The sequence below is a fragment of the Sorex fumeus genome, unplaced genomic scaffold, assembly GCF_029834395.1.
Source record: "Sorex fumeus unplaced genomic scaffold, SorFum_2.1 ptg000061l, whole genome shotgun sequence".
Taxonomy (NCBI): domain Eukaryota; kingdom Metazoa; phylum Chordata; class Mammalia; order Eulipotyphla; family Soricidae; genus Sorex; species Sorex fumeus.
In genome coordinates, this window is record NW_026606118.1 from 6,961,746 (window position 1) to 6,977,115 (window position 15,370).

At 46.1% G+C, this 15,370-nt stretch overlaps 1 non-coding gene across 1 annotated transcript; it reads right to left on the minus strand.

Moving 5' to 3' along the window:
* Positions 1-13,461: 13,461 nt before the first annotated feature.
* On the minus strand, positions 13,462-13,568 carry LOC130034801 (U6 spliceosomal RNA). Its single transcript, XR_008794152.1, has one exon. It is a non-coding gene; the product is annotated as a U6 spliceosomal RNA (small nuclear RNA).
* Positions 13,569-15,370: the final 1,802 nt, after the last annotated feature.

A 15,370-nucleotide genomic window follows, 5' to 3' on the forward strand; every position in this document is an offset into this window, starting at 1 on the left:
ATCGCTCCAGCCCTTGTAAACTTTAATATATTAAATTTTTATTTGTCGACTGGACTCCAGTTAAACTGGAAAAATAATTGAAATGTGGTCATTCAATAATCAAACACGTATTAAGTACCTACAAAATGAGTGCGAGAGTGAGAGAGCAAGTGAGAGAGCCTATTCCCTTGTCATCTCTACACTTCTACACACATTTTTTCTTCTTCTCTCCAATGGAATAGGGTGTTAATTTCCTTAATCACATTCCTTGAATTGGGATGCTGTTTTCATTAGTGGCTAAGGAAGTTGTTGCCTTTCTTGCCACAGTTTAAGCTCTCTTTCTCTCTCTCTCTTTCTCTTTCTCTCTCTCTCTCTCTCTCTCTCTCTCGGTCATATCCAGTGATGCACAGGGATAACTCCTGGCTCTGCACTCAGGAATTATTCCTGGATGTGCTCTGGGATCCATATGGGATATTGGGAATCGAATCTGGGTCAGCCGCATGCAAAGCAAACACCCTCACTGCTGTACTATCATTCCAGCCCTGCTTTTTATCTCTTCAGAGGATGTGGTGCAGTTTGTGCCTTTCTCGCTGTGTTTCATTTCTCAGTCCTCAGGACCCTGCAACAAGAATTATGTTGTAGGACTCGTCAATTTCTGCACGTGTCTGGTGGGGCCTGAGATAAAATGCCTGTAATGGGTTGCGGGGGGGGGGAGGTTTACTTTATGGACTCTTGGGGCTTTATTCTCTTGCCAGTGACATACACTTTGCTTCCTGAACACCCACCCCTCCCCCCAGGTACTCTAGTCAAGCTCTTGCCATGGTGTCATCAGGCTAACTGTGCTGTTCCACTGAAGGTGGCTGTGTGTCTTTGGTTGGACAGGGCACACTTGGTTGGTTAGTGTCAGAGCCCTCTGATATCTTCTGGAAAGAGATGGTGACTCCATTCTTGTTTCTTCAGTTCACGTGGGAGAATTGTTCTCTCCAACTTTCAACATCTATAAAAGCTGGCAGCTTGTTTTAAAACATTTAATTTTATCATCTGCGAGGTACAATAATTTCTAGTGAAAAGTATGCTGTCAATCTTACTGTTGCGTCTTAGAAGGTAAGATGATGTAATCTGCCTTAAAAATTAATTAAAAAATAGCTTTTTATTTTTGAAGTTGTATTTATTTCCTGATGTAGACTTTAGCAGGCTCGGAGATTACTCCTGGCTCTATACTCAGGAATTATTTCTGCCAGTGCTCAGGGGATCATCTGGGGTGTGGGGAATCAAACCCAGATTGACTTCATGCAAAGCAAATGCCCTCCTTCCTGCTGTACTCTGGCCCCTAAAAATAAATTTTAAATAACAGTTTTAGGCTCATAGTAAAATTGAGCAGAAAGTTTAGTTTCCTTATATTTCTTGCTCTACCCCCAAAGTCATCACTCCTCTACTAAAAGCATCTTGCTTTTGAGAAGCACTTTTGTTGTAACTGATGAAGCTTCAGTGACACATTATCATGACCTAGTTTACATTATGGTTTGCTGTTGCTGTTGTTCATTTTGTGGGTTTGGACAAATGTCTCATAGTCCACCACTATAATGCCATCCAAAATTAGATTTGCTGTCCTAAAAATTTTCTGTTTTTTTGCCCCTCTTTCTATTCTGTCTCCTGGGTAACCACTGATCCTTGTACTGTCTCTATAATTTTGCCTTTCCCAGAAAGGTGTGTGGTTGGAATAATATGTTCATGTAAGGGTCTTTCAACTTTTTCATGGTTTGGTAGTACACTTCTATTTAGATGTGAATGTTATTTTATTGCCTGGATTGCATTCATTTGTCCAAAAGGAGGTTTGGATTAAATTATGGATTACAATTGCTATAAAATCCATGTGCCTTTTCTTTTATCCATTTTCTTTCCACTGATTTTAATCAGGGTCTTGAGATCAATTGTTAAATAAAAGGGAAATGTGTCAAGTTAGAACTTAAACAGAATGAAAAACACTTAAAGAAAGACAATTACACTCTCTTACACACCATATGGAGTAGGGGAAGGAGGCTATATTGTGTTTGGTGGATATGTGTGTATGGATACGAGTGTCTGAATGTGTTTGTGAATATAACTTACAAGACATTTTAAATGTATGTGGTAGTTTTAGGTAGTCATAAATTTTCACTTCATTCAGATAAATAGCGAGTAACATGATTGTTGAGTAAGATGGTAAAAGGCCCTCCCGTTGATCGTCGATTTGCTTGAGCGGGCCCAGTAACGTCTCCATTGGAGACTTTGTTGTTACTGTGTTTGGCATATCGAATACGTCACGGGGAGCTTGCCAGGCTCTGCAGTGTGGGCGAGATACTCTCGGTAGCTTGCCGGGCTCTCCGAGAGAGGCGGAGGAATCGAACTCAGGTCGGCCATGTTGGCTGCGTGCAAGGCAAACGCCCTACCACTGTGCTATCACTCCAGCCCTTGGGGCTGGAGAGATAGGTAAAAGTATATCTGATTTGGCTGGAGCGATAGCACAGCGGGTAGGGCGTTCGCCTTACAAGCGGCCAACATGGTCGACCCGAGTTCGATTCCTCTGCCCCTCTCGGAGAGCCCAGCAAGCTACCGAGAGTATTCGATATGCCAGACACAGTAACAACAAAGTCTCCAATGGAGACGTTACTGGGCCCGCTCGAGCAAATCGACGATCAACGGGAGGGCCTTTACCTTTACCTTTACCTTTTTTATATCTGATTTAAAAAGAATCTAACACTCTCCTCCGCCCCCCTCAGAGAGCCTGGCAAGTTACCGAGAGTATCTCGCCCGCACGGCAAAGCCTGGCAAGCTACCCGTGACGTATTCGATATGCCAAACACAGTAACAAGTCTCACAATGTTACTGGGCCCGCTCGAGCAGATTGATGAATGATGGGAGGACAGTGACAGACATATATATCTTTATAAAAACTTTTTCCCTCCCTTCCTTCCTTCCTTCCTTCCTTCCTTCCTTCCTTCCTTCCTTCCTTCCTTCCTTCCTTCTTTCCTTCCTTCCTTTCTTCCTTCCTTCCTTCCTCTCAATTTATTATAAAGATTTGATATTAGGAAGCTGTCCAAACTGGGGTTTAATAGACAAGATCTGGACTGGATAATATCTGGCCCCTGGGCTGCCTGAAGCTTGTGAAGTCATGTGGTCTGGTCCTGATGTACGATGTGACAGATGCATGTGTTTCTCTTCATCTTCCTGCGCCCATCTGCCTGTGGCTAGAAAGTGATACTTTACATAACCAAGAGGCATTTGGCGGGGAAACAGTCCACATTCCTGGTCCAGAGGAAGATATTTCTTCGGTTTCTGATACTCTCGTCAGTGTTAATTGGATATATAGGTGGGAAGGGGAGAGGAGAGCATGGTTTAAACAGGCATATGTTGAAGCCCTTCTTAGTCCCTCACTACTCTCAAGATGGCAACTTTGATGAGGAGGTGTCCTGAGGACGAAGCCGACATCCTCGATATGAAGCTAAGACTCACTGACACAGGAAAGTGGGAGACCAAAATGTGACAATCTCTGTGAATGCCCCAAACTACCAACCAGAGCTGGGGGAGGGAAGCCAACGAGTGGCAAAAGCACATTGGTTCTGTTAGAATTTTCTGAGTGGAACTGTCAATTTACTTCTGTTTTCTGCAAAAAAAGTATTTCTTGTAATGCACACTAATCTAGGCTAGGTAGGGGGAAGATATGGGTTCTAGTAAAAGCAGTTCTGGCACAACCCAAATGCCTCACTGTGGATGAATGAATCAAGAAATTGTGGTATATATGCAAAATGGAATACTGTGCATTTCTAAAAAAAGGGAATAAAATCATGCAATTTATTGCTGCAACATGAATGGAACTAGAGGATACTAGGCTGAGTGAAGTCAACCAGAAGGAAAGGGACAGATGCACAGTGATCTCTCTCATGTGTGGAACTTGACAATACACAGCAAGGCAGCAATAAAGGCCAAAAAACAATACAACAGGATAATTAATGAATACAACTTAAAAATTTTTTATGGGAGAGTTGTTGGAAGGTAGAGACATTGGAATAGTTCTGAAAGAGAGGTGAGTACACTGGTGAGGGGTGTAGCGTTTTGAAATTATGTACATGGGAGACCATGTTTAACAGATGAACAGTATTGTAAATCACAGAACCTCAATCAGAAAAAGTTTACCAAAAAAAAGTAGTTCAGTTAATCCTTGTTGGCATGGTATAAATTCATCTTACACTCAGCGATCCCTCTTCTTTTCTTTCTCAGACTATAATGACAAATATTAGTTTAATTTTGTTTTTTTTGTCCTTGTTATCCGGATCTCCTCCCCTTTCCCCTTTATTACTCTTTGTGGTGGTGGTGGTGTTTGGGAATTTGTTAAACAAAAAACAAACACTGTCCTCCCGTTGTTCATTGATTTGCTCGAGCGGGCCCAGTAACGTCTCCATTTGGAGACTTGTTGTTACTGTGTTTGGCTTATTGAATATGTCACAGGTAGCTTGCCAGGCTTTGCCGGGTGGATGAGATACTCTCGGTAGCTCACCAGGCTCTCTGAGAGGGGCAGAGGAATCAAACCCAATTAGCCAAGGCAAACGCCCTACCGCTGTGCTATAGCTCCAGTCTGAGAATTTGTTAAATTGCTAAATTTGTCACTTTGCTAAATAAAATGACATAAAGGAAAGAGAAAAGCAATATAAGATTATCAGTTGCGCCTCAGTTGCACTGTTGTAGAAGTGACTCAATAAGCCTTAAGCTCCCTGTGGGAGCAGCAAATATGACCCAGTATTATCCAACACCAATTGACTTCTTGGTTGTGGTACTTGCACACATTTTGCTATGGATTGCCAGGGATGATGTTTCCTGTGGTACTGGGGGGTCACACTGGCAACGCAGGGGATCATGGCTAGCATGTAGGGGAAGAGCTGAGGGTTTAACTCAAGGAATCACACATACGCACAGGCACTCTACCCTTAGCCCCACCACTGGGCCTTCTTGTTCCTTATCTCTCATGCTACATTTTTAAAAAGAATAAATGTGACTTTATTCATTATTGTTGTTCATTTTAGGCACTGGAATTTATAATACTGTCATGAATGATAGATTTTTGTGCATACAACATTCCAACACTGCACTCTTCAACAGAATGCCCACTCCCCTCCACCACTATCTCAAGTTTCCCTCCCAACCGGCCACTGCCCTCCCCACCCCAACACTGCCCTTGGTCAGTTCTGCTCTGGAGACCAGTGCTCAGATCCTGTTGTCTTTGGAACCTGCTATTTTCTTTATTGTTTCTTTATATCCCACATATGAGAGATCATTCTGTGTCTCTGTCCCTTTCCTTCTGACTCACGTTACTAGCACGATACTCTCCAGAACCATCCATGTAGTGACCAATTGTCTTCTGATCTATTTTATGCTTTGTGTTATTTTGGTCTCTGTTCTTCAATCTAGGTTTTTAAAGTGAATTCTCTTCCGTTTAGCTAGATCCCTCTTCTGTCATTTTGAATCTGCTGTTAAACCCATCCATTGAGTTCTCAATTTCATTTTCCAGTTCAGCATTTCCATTTTTTTCCTGGAGTTTATGATGCCTATGTTCTCATTTTCTTGAACATGATAATCTAATTAATTTTGATATTTATGCCTACAATTCTAATATCTTGATCTCTTGTAGGCTAGTTTCTATTTTCTTTGTTTTTTGTTTTTCTTGAGCTTTTGTTAATCCTTATCTTTATTGGTTGAATTTGCCTGAGTAGCTTTGATCAAATTATAAACATTGTGGATACAGGCTTTGGAAATTATCTAAAACTTGAGTGGTCAGCCTTCCAAGAGAATTTGCCGTTGCTTCCTGTGGGAGATAAGAGTAATCTAGTCAGAGATTGAACTGATTCAAGTTCAGATTCAGTTTTTGTAAGGACTTCTCTATTGCATCATGCCTCTATGTAGAAAAGCTTATTTTCTCTAAGAAATAAATTTTTAGTGGTCTCAACTAATATTTAGGATGACTTTCTTATGTATTCTAATTCTTATCTATCTATCTATCTATCTCTAGAGTTCTGTGATACTCTTGAAGTCTGCTATAATCTCATATCTCCTTTATTTTCCCTTTTATTTTGGTGCTCGGGATCAAACCCAGATCTGATGCATGCAAGGCACACACTTTTACTACTGAACTACATCCTAGTCCATTCTCATGTTGCCTTAAAGAGATTTACAGATTACTTGATTCAATCTGGAAAATGTTATTTGTGATTATAGGAAGAAGATATATCGTCCAGTGTCATCTGTTTTTAGGTTTTATTAGTTGACATTTAATTGTATGGATTCTATAATTCATCTTTCTTAAAGCAACCTATTACTGAATTCCAAACTGTAATAATATTGGGTGCAATCAAGAAATACTCTAGGTAAAGACTTTGGGATCTATTATTTGACAGATAGTTGCATGTATCACGGTGTGGTAGATATGTGATCAACATGAAGTAGGTGGGCCCCCATGGGTGGCTTTGCGAGCTGGAGAGAAGAGATAGCCAGTTTCTCTCGATCCCCCTCTGCCAAAATGGGGACTGTCTGGGAAGGTGAGTGCTTGATAAAGTCTGCCACGAGGCCATGTGAGGCATAGGCCAGGGTCCTGCCAGTCCCACTTGATGATTGTCAAACCACACCTGATGCCCACTTCACCTCCTGGGAACAGAGCAGGAATTGAATCCCATTACCTGATTTCTTGGGAAGCCATGGATTCAGGCTGGAGTGAAAAATTGCTCTTTACAAGAAAGGAAAACCAGTCCTGGATCACATCCAAGACTTCCAGGTCTTTGTCCTTCTCACAGAGAAGAATTTCAGGAGTAGACAAGCAATGACGTCAAAACAGATTTTATTTGGAAGCTTTTAGGAAGGAGAAGAAGGGAGGGAAAGAGAGCGGATTGAGTAACTTGCTCAAGAGAGAACTCTGGCTTCTCCAAAGACAAAGAGAGTCCCAGTACACATCTCAAGAGGGGAGATGCAGGCGACACATGTACTTGGGCATCACATGTGCTCAGCCACATGGACACAAGCAGCACATGGGCTTGGGCAGCATATGTGCGCCCTTCCTTTGTTCAAGTGGGGTTTTATAGGGTCTTTCCCAAGCTGCCTCATCTAGGGCTTTCTAGCTAGGTAACGGTCCATTGCTAGTGTTTGCTAAGGGGAGCAGGTTGGGATGGTCTTCTTTGACACTGTCTTTTCTTGACCTTTGTTCCTGCTGGAGCTTTTCTCAGAGAGTGGGTCCAGCCTTCTCTGGTCTGGGCTAGTTCCAGGTAAAGTTCTTATCGGGTCTCAGTTGTTGTAGCCACAAGGTGGGACCTGAAGGCCTTAGGGATAGGTGGTCTTATTATTCCCCAGGTATTCCACTGCCATGGGGAATCTTATCTAATCCACCTGCCTACATCAAACACCTGACTTCATAGAGGAAGAGACTGAGGCAAGAACAAGAAAATCAAGTCTCTCAGGTTTACAAAGAGTATTTGTATCATCTACTCTTAAGCTTGGGCTGGAGTGATAACACAGTGGTAGGGTGTTTACCTTGCATGCAGCCGGCCTGGCTGAGCCCGGTTTGATTCCTCCGCCCCTCACGGAGAACCCGGCAAGCTACTGAGAGTATCTCGCCTGCATGGCAAAGCCTGGCAAGCTCCCCGTGACGTATATCGATATGCCAAACACAGTAACAACAAGTCTCACAATGGCGATGTTACTGGTCCCACTCGAGCAAATCGATGAACAACAGGAGGACAGTGCTACAGTGCTTAAGCTTAGATAACCATTTGTTTATTTTATTTTGGAGGGCCAGGCCCAACAATGCTCAGAGGCCACCCCTGACTCTGTGCTCAGGGGCCACACCTGAGGTTGTTTGGGGGACCACATGTGGTTTCAGTGTTAGAACCATTGTCATGGTCACAGACGCAAAAGGCAAGTGTGGCTTAGATAATACAACCCTTCTGTTATCTCTCCATCCCAGAGCTTGGGCAATCTTGGATCTCTTCACTCATAGTATTTGTTTTTATTTTTATTTTTTTTTGCCACACCCAGCTGTGCTCAGGGCTTACTCCTGGATTTATACTCAGGGATCTCTCATGGAGAGGCTCAGGGGCCATATGTGACACCAGGATTGAACCCGGATTTGCCATGTGAAAGGCCAGAGTCCTGCTCACTATACAATTGCTCCAGCCCCTCACTCACAGAATTTTTGTTTATATTCAGGCAGCAAAATAATGTCTTATATTCTTTTCAGCCTGCCATGTAGATTTCAGAAATTTTGCTGGTGTTTTGGCTTTCTTATACTCCACCTCTTTGCATTAGTGGTGACTTTGGCCACTGCCATATCTTTAGCCCACAAGGATCATCAATATACCTAGATTGTCATTGTCATTGTCCTCCTGTTGTTCATCGAGTTGCTTGAGTGGGCCCAGTAATGTCTCCACAGTGAGACTTGTTGTTACTGTGTTTGGCATATCGAATACCGAAAATAATTTATACTTTAAAATGTCTGTAGAGCTTCTGGAGAGATACTTCCTTCTTGACTGTCACAGTTTTATTTTTTTTATTTTAATTTTTCTGAATGCTTGTCTGTTTAGCTCAGGGGCTGTCACCTTCCCTTCTCTTGTCTCCAGGTTCCTGTTGGGCAGGCGGGTGCTAGCCAGGTAGAACCCTTCCCAGCACAGCCAGGAAAGATGCCTCCTGGCTAGCAAATGCCCACAGTGGAAGCAAATCCTCAGCAATCAGCCCATGTCCTCATCCTGCTATGAACCTATGGACCGTCCACTCAGAGACATGTGGGCTTGGTGCCTCCAGTGAGAGGCATCACTCACGGATGAAGTCAAGAAGAAGATGCTGGCTCTCCATGGCCATAACCCCCCCAAGGTCTCCTTCTTCCACAGCTCATTAACCCCCTTCTCTTCTGTTCAGGCACGAGCCCATCACATGCCTGGCTGGGACAGAGTAAGGGTGGAACCTTCCTTCTTTTGCTCCTGCCTTCCACACAGTTGGCATTGGCTCATACTCAATCACAGTCTGATGCCTTCTACAGTGCAGAGTTGCTTGTCACGGTGTGGGGGCAAGGGTATCTACTCTAATTCCTGATTGTTTCAGGAGCTTGTTTTTCGGATCTGCTATGGCTTGATAGCACTCTGGAATGGCGAAATAAATCAATGATGGGTCCCAAGTAGATATTTTACCAGTGCTGTTGTGTATCCGCCTCAGTGTCCTGACACGGTGAGCAGAGCTAATGAGAGTAGTCACTACTGCTTTGCTGCTGCCTCCATGGGGTTCTCTTGGGGAGCACCACCCCCGCCCCCGCAAGCATTAATAACAAGCTCACAGCTGGGACAAGTACCCAGTGGATTATGAAGCTGGAATTGAACGCTCCACAGCGATTTGCCATGCGCAAGTGGCTTGAGCTTTTGCTCTTTTGTTTTGAACCTGTAAAACAAGTGGGAAGTGGGTTGACTCCTCTCTCTTTGCTAAGAACTGAGCAGGTGCCCGGCACTCTGGGATGATAATAGCAAGAGCATCACCACTGCTGATGGTTTCTTTTTGTCTGGGTGGGGACACTCCCAGGCAGTGCTTGGAGCCTGGGGGCCACGCCCAGCTCTCAAGGCTGGATGGTTCAGTGTCTGGGCCTGGTGGCACTGGAGGTCACCCTGGTTATTCTAAGGGGCCACCAGTGCTCTAGGTGGTGGTGGGTGATGTGGTTTCTGGGATCCAACCTGGGGCTCAACAGAGTGGAGGAAGGAAACGTGATCAACTGAGGTTCTAAGATGACAGATCTGACCTATTAAGGGTAGATGGTAGAACCTGCTAGGAGACCCTGAACCTGGAGTCTTGTCCATTTCTGCCACTGAGAAACAGAGAGAGAGAGAAGAAACAGAGGGAGAGAGAGAAAGAGAGAGAGAGAGAGAGAGAGAGAGAGAGAGAGAGAGAGAGAGAGAACTGATTCTAGATTTTTCTCCTCTCAGAGAGGCCTGGGGGTGCCATTGGCCCCATGCATGGTTCAGGGCTGAGGGTGGGCTGTGGGAATTTGCAGGCACCAGGGCTGGGGGACACAGTCTGGATCTGACTGCTTTATCGCCTACCCCCACCCCCGGGTTTGGCACAGAGGGGGGATTTCAGCAGGTTTGGCGCAGGAAGGGGACACTTCTTGCCAGCCCCGTCTCACACTATAGTCCTCGGAGGGGATTAGCACCATGGCATCAAGTGTACAGACCAAACCCGAGTGTCGCAAAGTCAATATTTCACATTTCATGTTAATTCAGACCTTAAAACAAGTGTGAAGTATTGGGATGCAGCGAGAAACACACATTTCAGGGAATGAAGTGAATTTTGATGGGGGTGAAATCTCCCTCCTTCTCTGGCCTTCCCCCTCCTTTTCTTGGGGGGGTGGTCAGTGGGGCGAGTCTGGGCTTGCAGGCCCGGGGTACCGAGAGTCAACGGATGTATTGGACGGTGAGTTCTAAATGCCAGGAGCTAGGGAGGTGGCGAGCAATTCAGGCTCAGGAAGACAAAGTGGGGTGTGGGACCCAAGAAAAACTCTCTTCCTGATTATGCATAAAATATTAACAGCGAAAAGTGAGACAGATGGTTAAATGTAGTATCTACAAGACTAATCCGACGTATTTTTAAAGTGACTAGGAATTATGCAGCCCCGGGCGGTTTTGCAGAGATGCTGCATTTATGAAGCCGTTTCCTGCATTCTCGAAGCAGAAGGGCACCAGCCTCAAGTGCCACCTGCGTGGCTGCCTCTATTCTGGGGGGCGATGTTTGGTGTGGCAAGCGGGCCGGCGTATCCTCCTGGGGCTGGCGGGGGCACAGCCGGCATCAGGGGTCCTGGAGGACAGTCCAGATGCTAACTTGGTCCCTTGCATTTCCTGGCTATGGGTTGAAGCCCTGGGTTTCTGAGAAAGGCAGGTAGAGGCCCGGATGTTGAGAAGGAGAATGCAGGATATGGCAGCCAGGGAGAGACAAATTCTGCAAGAGGATCCTCAGGGCACTGCTGCGGTCTGCGGGCGATGGAGGGGTGTGTGTGTGTGTGGCGGGGGGAGCTTGATGTTCCCCCCAACCCCAGCTCTTCTCTCTTCAATTGCAAAGTGTTTGCTTACTGGACTGAGAGATTATAACATGTTTGGTGTGGCTTTTGCTGTTGTAATCCTTTAGCAAATACTGGCAGGGAACTTTATAAAAAAAAAAAACCCTACCTCCCTCCAAAAAATCCAACCCCCCCCCACATGTATCAGAAGTAGAAGACTAGGGCCTGTGGGGGGTAGCAAAGGGGCTAAGGCCCTGGCCATGCGCGCGGCCCACCCTGGTTTGACCCCAGCATCACAGAGGGTCTCTTGAAAGCTGGCAGGAGCGACATTGAACACAGAACCAGGGTTACAGAGGAAGCCCCTGAGCACTACCATGTGTGGTTCAATAAGAGAGAGAGAGAGAGAGAGAGAGAGAGAGAGAGAGAGAAGAGAGGAGAGAGGAGAGAGGAGAGAGAGAAGAGAGAGAGGAGAGAGGAGAGAGAGAGAAGAGAGGGAGAGAGAAGAGAGAGGAGAGAGGAGAGAGAAAAGAGAGAGGAGAGAGAAAAGAGAGAGGAGAGAGGAGAGAGAGAGGAGAGAGAGAGGGAGAGAGAAGAGAGAGGACCGACACACTCCTACCTGCACAAGCCCCAGCCAGTGCCTGAGGCCTCATCCATCTGTTTTTCTGGCCTCCTCTCCCCTGCTTGGGGTTGGGAGACGTTGGGGGCTCCACCAGAACATGGGTGCTGTGTCTTTGCTCTCTGTGCACCCTTGGGCTCTGCAGGAGGCTCAGGGTTCTGCTCCTGGAGTTTCCTTCCCAGCTGCCTCTCCTGCCTAGCCATACCCAGCACCGTGTGTGACATCCAGTCACAGGCCTCTGGAGCCCGAGGTGCTGGCTGGTGCCAGCCAGGCCTCGCTCCAGGTGATGCCCACGACTGGTTTCTCCCAGGCCTTCCTCTGTGCCTGTCTGCACTTCTCTTCTCTCAGGACCTCAGCAACCTGGAGGTCTCTCTCCAGATGCCCTCATTTGAACTTAATTTTTCTTTGGAGACCCAGTCACAGCAATGGAGCAATCACTTGTGGGACCTCGAGCACCACAACAACAATGATAGCAAGAAGGGAAGAGTTAAAGTAAAGGACCACTCCAAGCCATGGAGTAAAATTCCTGGTACTAATCTCGGCCATTCTTGGGTGTTAGTCTCCTATTTTGTTACTTTATGTTCCCCAGATGAAAGCAATGCTAGGGGAAAAGGGAGCTCAGATAGAGAAGGGAACACCAAATAAAGGTGTTGGGAGGATCCTCCCAGGATGGGAGATGCATGCTGAAAGTAGACTATAGACCAAACATGATTGCCACCCATTGCCTCTTTTGCAAACCACAACACCCAATAGGAGAGAGAGAACAAAAGGGAATGCCCTGCCACAGAGGGTGGGATGGGGGGAATGGGGGGTGGGAGGAATACTGGGATCCGTGGTGGTGGGAAATGGGCACTGGTGGAGGGATGGGTATTTGATCATTGTATAATTGAAACCCAAGCACGAAAATTTGTAAGTCTACAACTGTACCTCATGATGTCTCACTAATAAAAATTAAAAAAAAAATTAAAAAAAAAGTAAAGGACCATTAAGTCAAGGATGGTTGGAGGGATTGCTTGGGATGGGAGATGCATGCTGAAAGTAGACTAAGGACCAAACAAGGTGCCTTTTAGTATCTGTATTGCAAACCATGATGCCCCAAAGCAGAGAGAGAGAGAGTAAGAAGGAAAATGCCCACCACAGAGGCAGGGGGTGGGGTCGGTTGGGGGTGGCGGGAGGGATACTGGGACATTGGTGGTGGAAAATGTGCACTGGTGGAGGGATGGGTGCTCAATCATTATAAGACTGAAACTCAGTCATGAAAGTTTGTAGCTGTATCTCATGGTGATTCAATTAAAAAAAAAGAGAAGTAAAGGACCCGACCTCCAAGTACATTTGAAGGGACTGCAGGGCGAAGACTTCACCGCAGTAACTTAGAAGAACACAACACAACACAGCCCGTGGGCAGCAGATGGGCTTGGCTCTTCCTGCTATGGATGGGGGGGGGGTGACCTCCGTCACAAGGATCCCCTGACCAGTTGGGCACCAGCCCCTCCTGCCTTTTCCTCTGGGCCCCAAACTTCCATGTCTCCTGTCTTCCCGACTGCCTTCCCTTTCCCATGAACAGCAGTGCCACTGGGGAGTGTAAGTCACCCTGGGCATTGGCGTTGGCCCCTCAGCAGACATGCTAGCGGTGGAGCCCAGGAGTTTGCGCCTTTCCTCAGGGGATCCTTACTAGCCTTGCAGGCAGCAGAATGTTGGGTTCAATTTTCTGATTCATCCTGCCACTCTGTGTCTTTTAATTGGTGCGTTTAGCCCATTGACATTGAGAGCGATTACTGGTATGGGGTTTTGTCCCATCTTTCTGCCAAAGTTTGGTGTATTTAAAAACACAAAACGCTTCACAAATTTGCGTGTCATTCTTGCGCAGGGGCCATGGTAATCTCCTCTGTATCATTCCAATTTTAGTCTATGTGCTGCCGAAGAGAGCATGGATCCTTATTATTCAGGCGTTTAGAGAAGCTCTCTGATAAGGAAGGGATTCCTATTTTTCCTCCTCCCAAACAGTGCTCAGGACATCCAGTGGGTCTTCTGGCAATTCTCCTCCAACCTGGTGATTCAGTACTGGGCTATGTGCACCCTGCACTGCTGAGGTTTACCTGGGCACCCTGGAGGAGCTTGGGCATCTCAAGATGCTTGGGTTGTGAGGCCAGAACCAGTTGCCCACATGCAGGACAAGCCCCTGAGGTCCTGCACTGTCCCTCCAGCTTGAGGAAGGCGTTACTTACTCTCTGCTCTCCTGAGGACAGGCTGGTGTAGACCAGGGGGTAGGGAGACATTCTAGACCCATGTTTGTCCACCTTTTCTGACATGGTCACTTCCAACCTGGTTTCTTTTTTCTTTTTTTTAAATCCCCTGCCCAGCCCTGTCCTAGTGGTTTCCCTCCAGTCTTTTGCTCCAAACCCCCACTGATGCAATTTCAGTCCTCTAGAGATGTCCCGGGGAGAAAGGATTGAGGAATCCTGCCCAGGTGACTGGCATCTGTTAACTGTTCTTAAGTCCAATTCCAACACCCCACCATACCCGACTTAGCAAATGCTCTTAGTAATTGTTGCATTCAATTTTGACAATATGCTTTCAAGGTTCTTGGTTTGGTCCCCGAGAAGCCCATTAGTACATTTGCAAACATTGGGAAACATTTTGCTGTGTGCTGGGCAGTTTGCTAACTGTTGGGCTCTGTGGCTAGCAAGACCGGACATGATTCTTCTGTGACTTTGAGAGAACAGCTTGTATGTGGTGACCGTGGTTGTAGGAGGATTTGGATAGCAACCAATCAAAAGACTGACCAGTGTGAAAGGTGTTTGGCAATATCAATCATTGCCAGATCGGGCTTCAGTGTAGAATCAGAGGTCTACGGGGCAGTATTAGGATGACCAAGCAAATACGGACATAAAACAGTGACTCGCATATATTCTGGAAGGAGAGCAGTGGCTGTGTGGCAAACAGGATAATTTGCAATGCGATGATGGCAGATTCTTTTATTATTATTATTATTATTATTATTTTGCTTTTTGGGTCACACCCGGCTTTGCACAGGGGTTACTCCTGACTCATGCACTCAGGAATTACTCCTGGCGGTGCTCAGGGACCATATGGGATGCTGGGAATTGAACCCGGATTGACCGCGTGCAAGGCAAATGCCCTACCTGCTGTGCTATCACTCCAGCCCAATGGCAGATTCTTAAGGAGTCTGAAATGTTTCTAAATAAATGATTTTTTGGAGGCAGCTCAGAGAGAGAAGGAACCAACCAGTATGGGGTGCTGGGAGGGCCCACTCAGGATGGGAGATATGTGTTGAAAGTAGACTACAGACCGAATGATGGCCACTCAATACCTCTATTGCAAACCACAGCACCCATAAGGAAAGAGATAGAGCAAAAGGGAATGCCCTGGCACAGAGGTGGGGCGGGGGGTGGGGGGAATGGGATGGGGGTTGTGGGAGGGATACTGGGATCATTGGTGGTGGAGAATGGGCACTGATGGAGGGATGGGTACTCGATCATTGTATGACTGAAACGTGAGCACGAAAGTTCATAAGTCTGTAACTATGTCTCATGGTGATTCATTAAATAAAAATTAAAAAAAATTTTTTAAAAAAGAAGTGGCTTTTCAGGTGCAGATGGCAGAAAGGTGATGGTTGACAATACTGAGCATGGACCTGGTGAGTGAGGGAGGAAGCGAGAGAAACAGGACTGATGAGCCAAGAAGACACAATTAGGGTCGGCAGCTGCGTT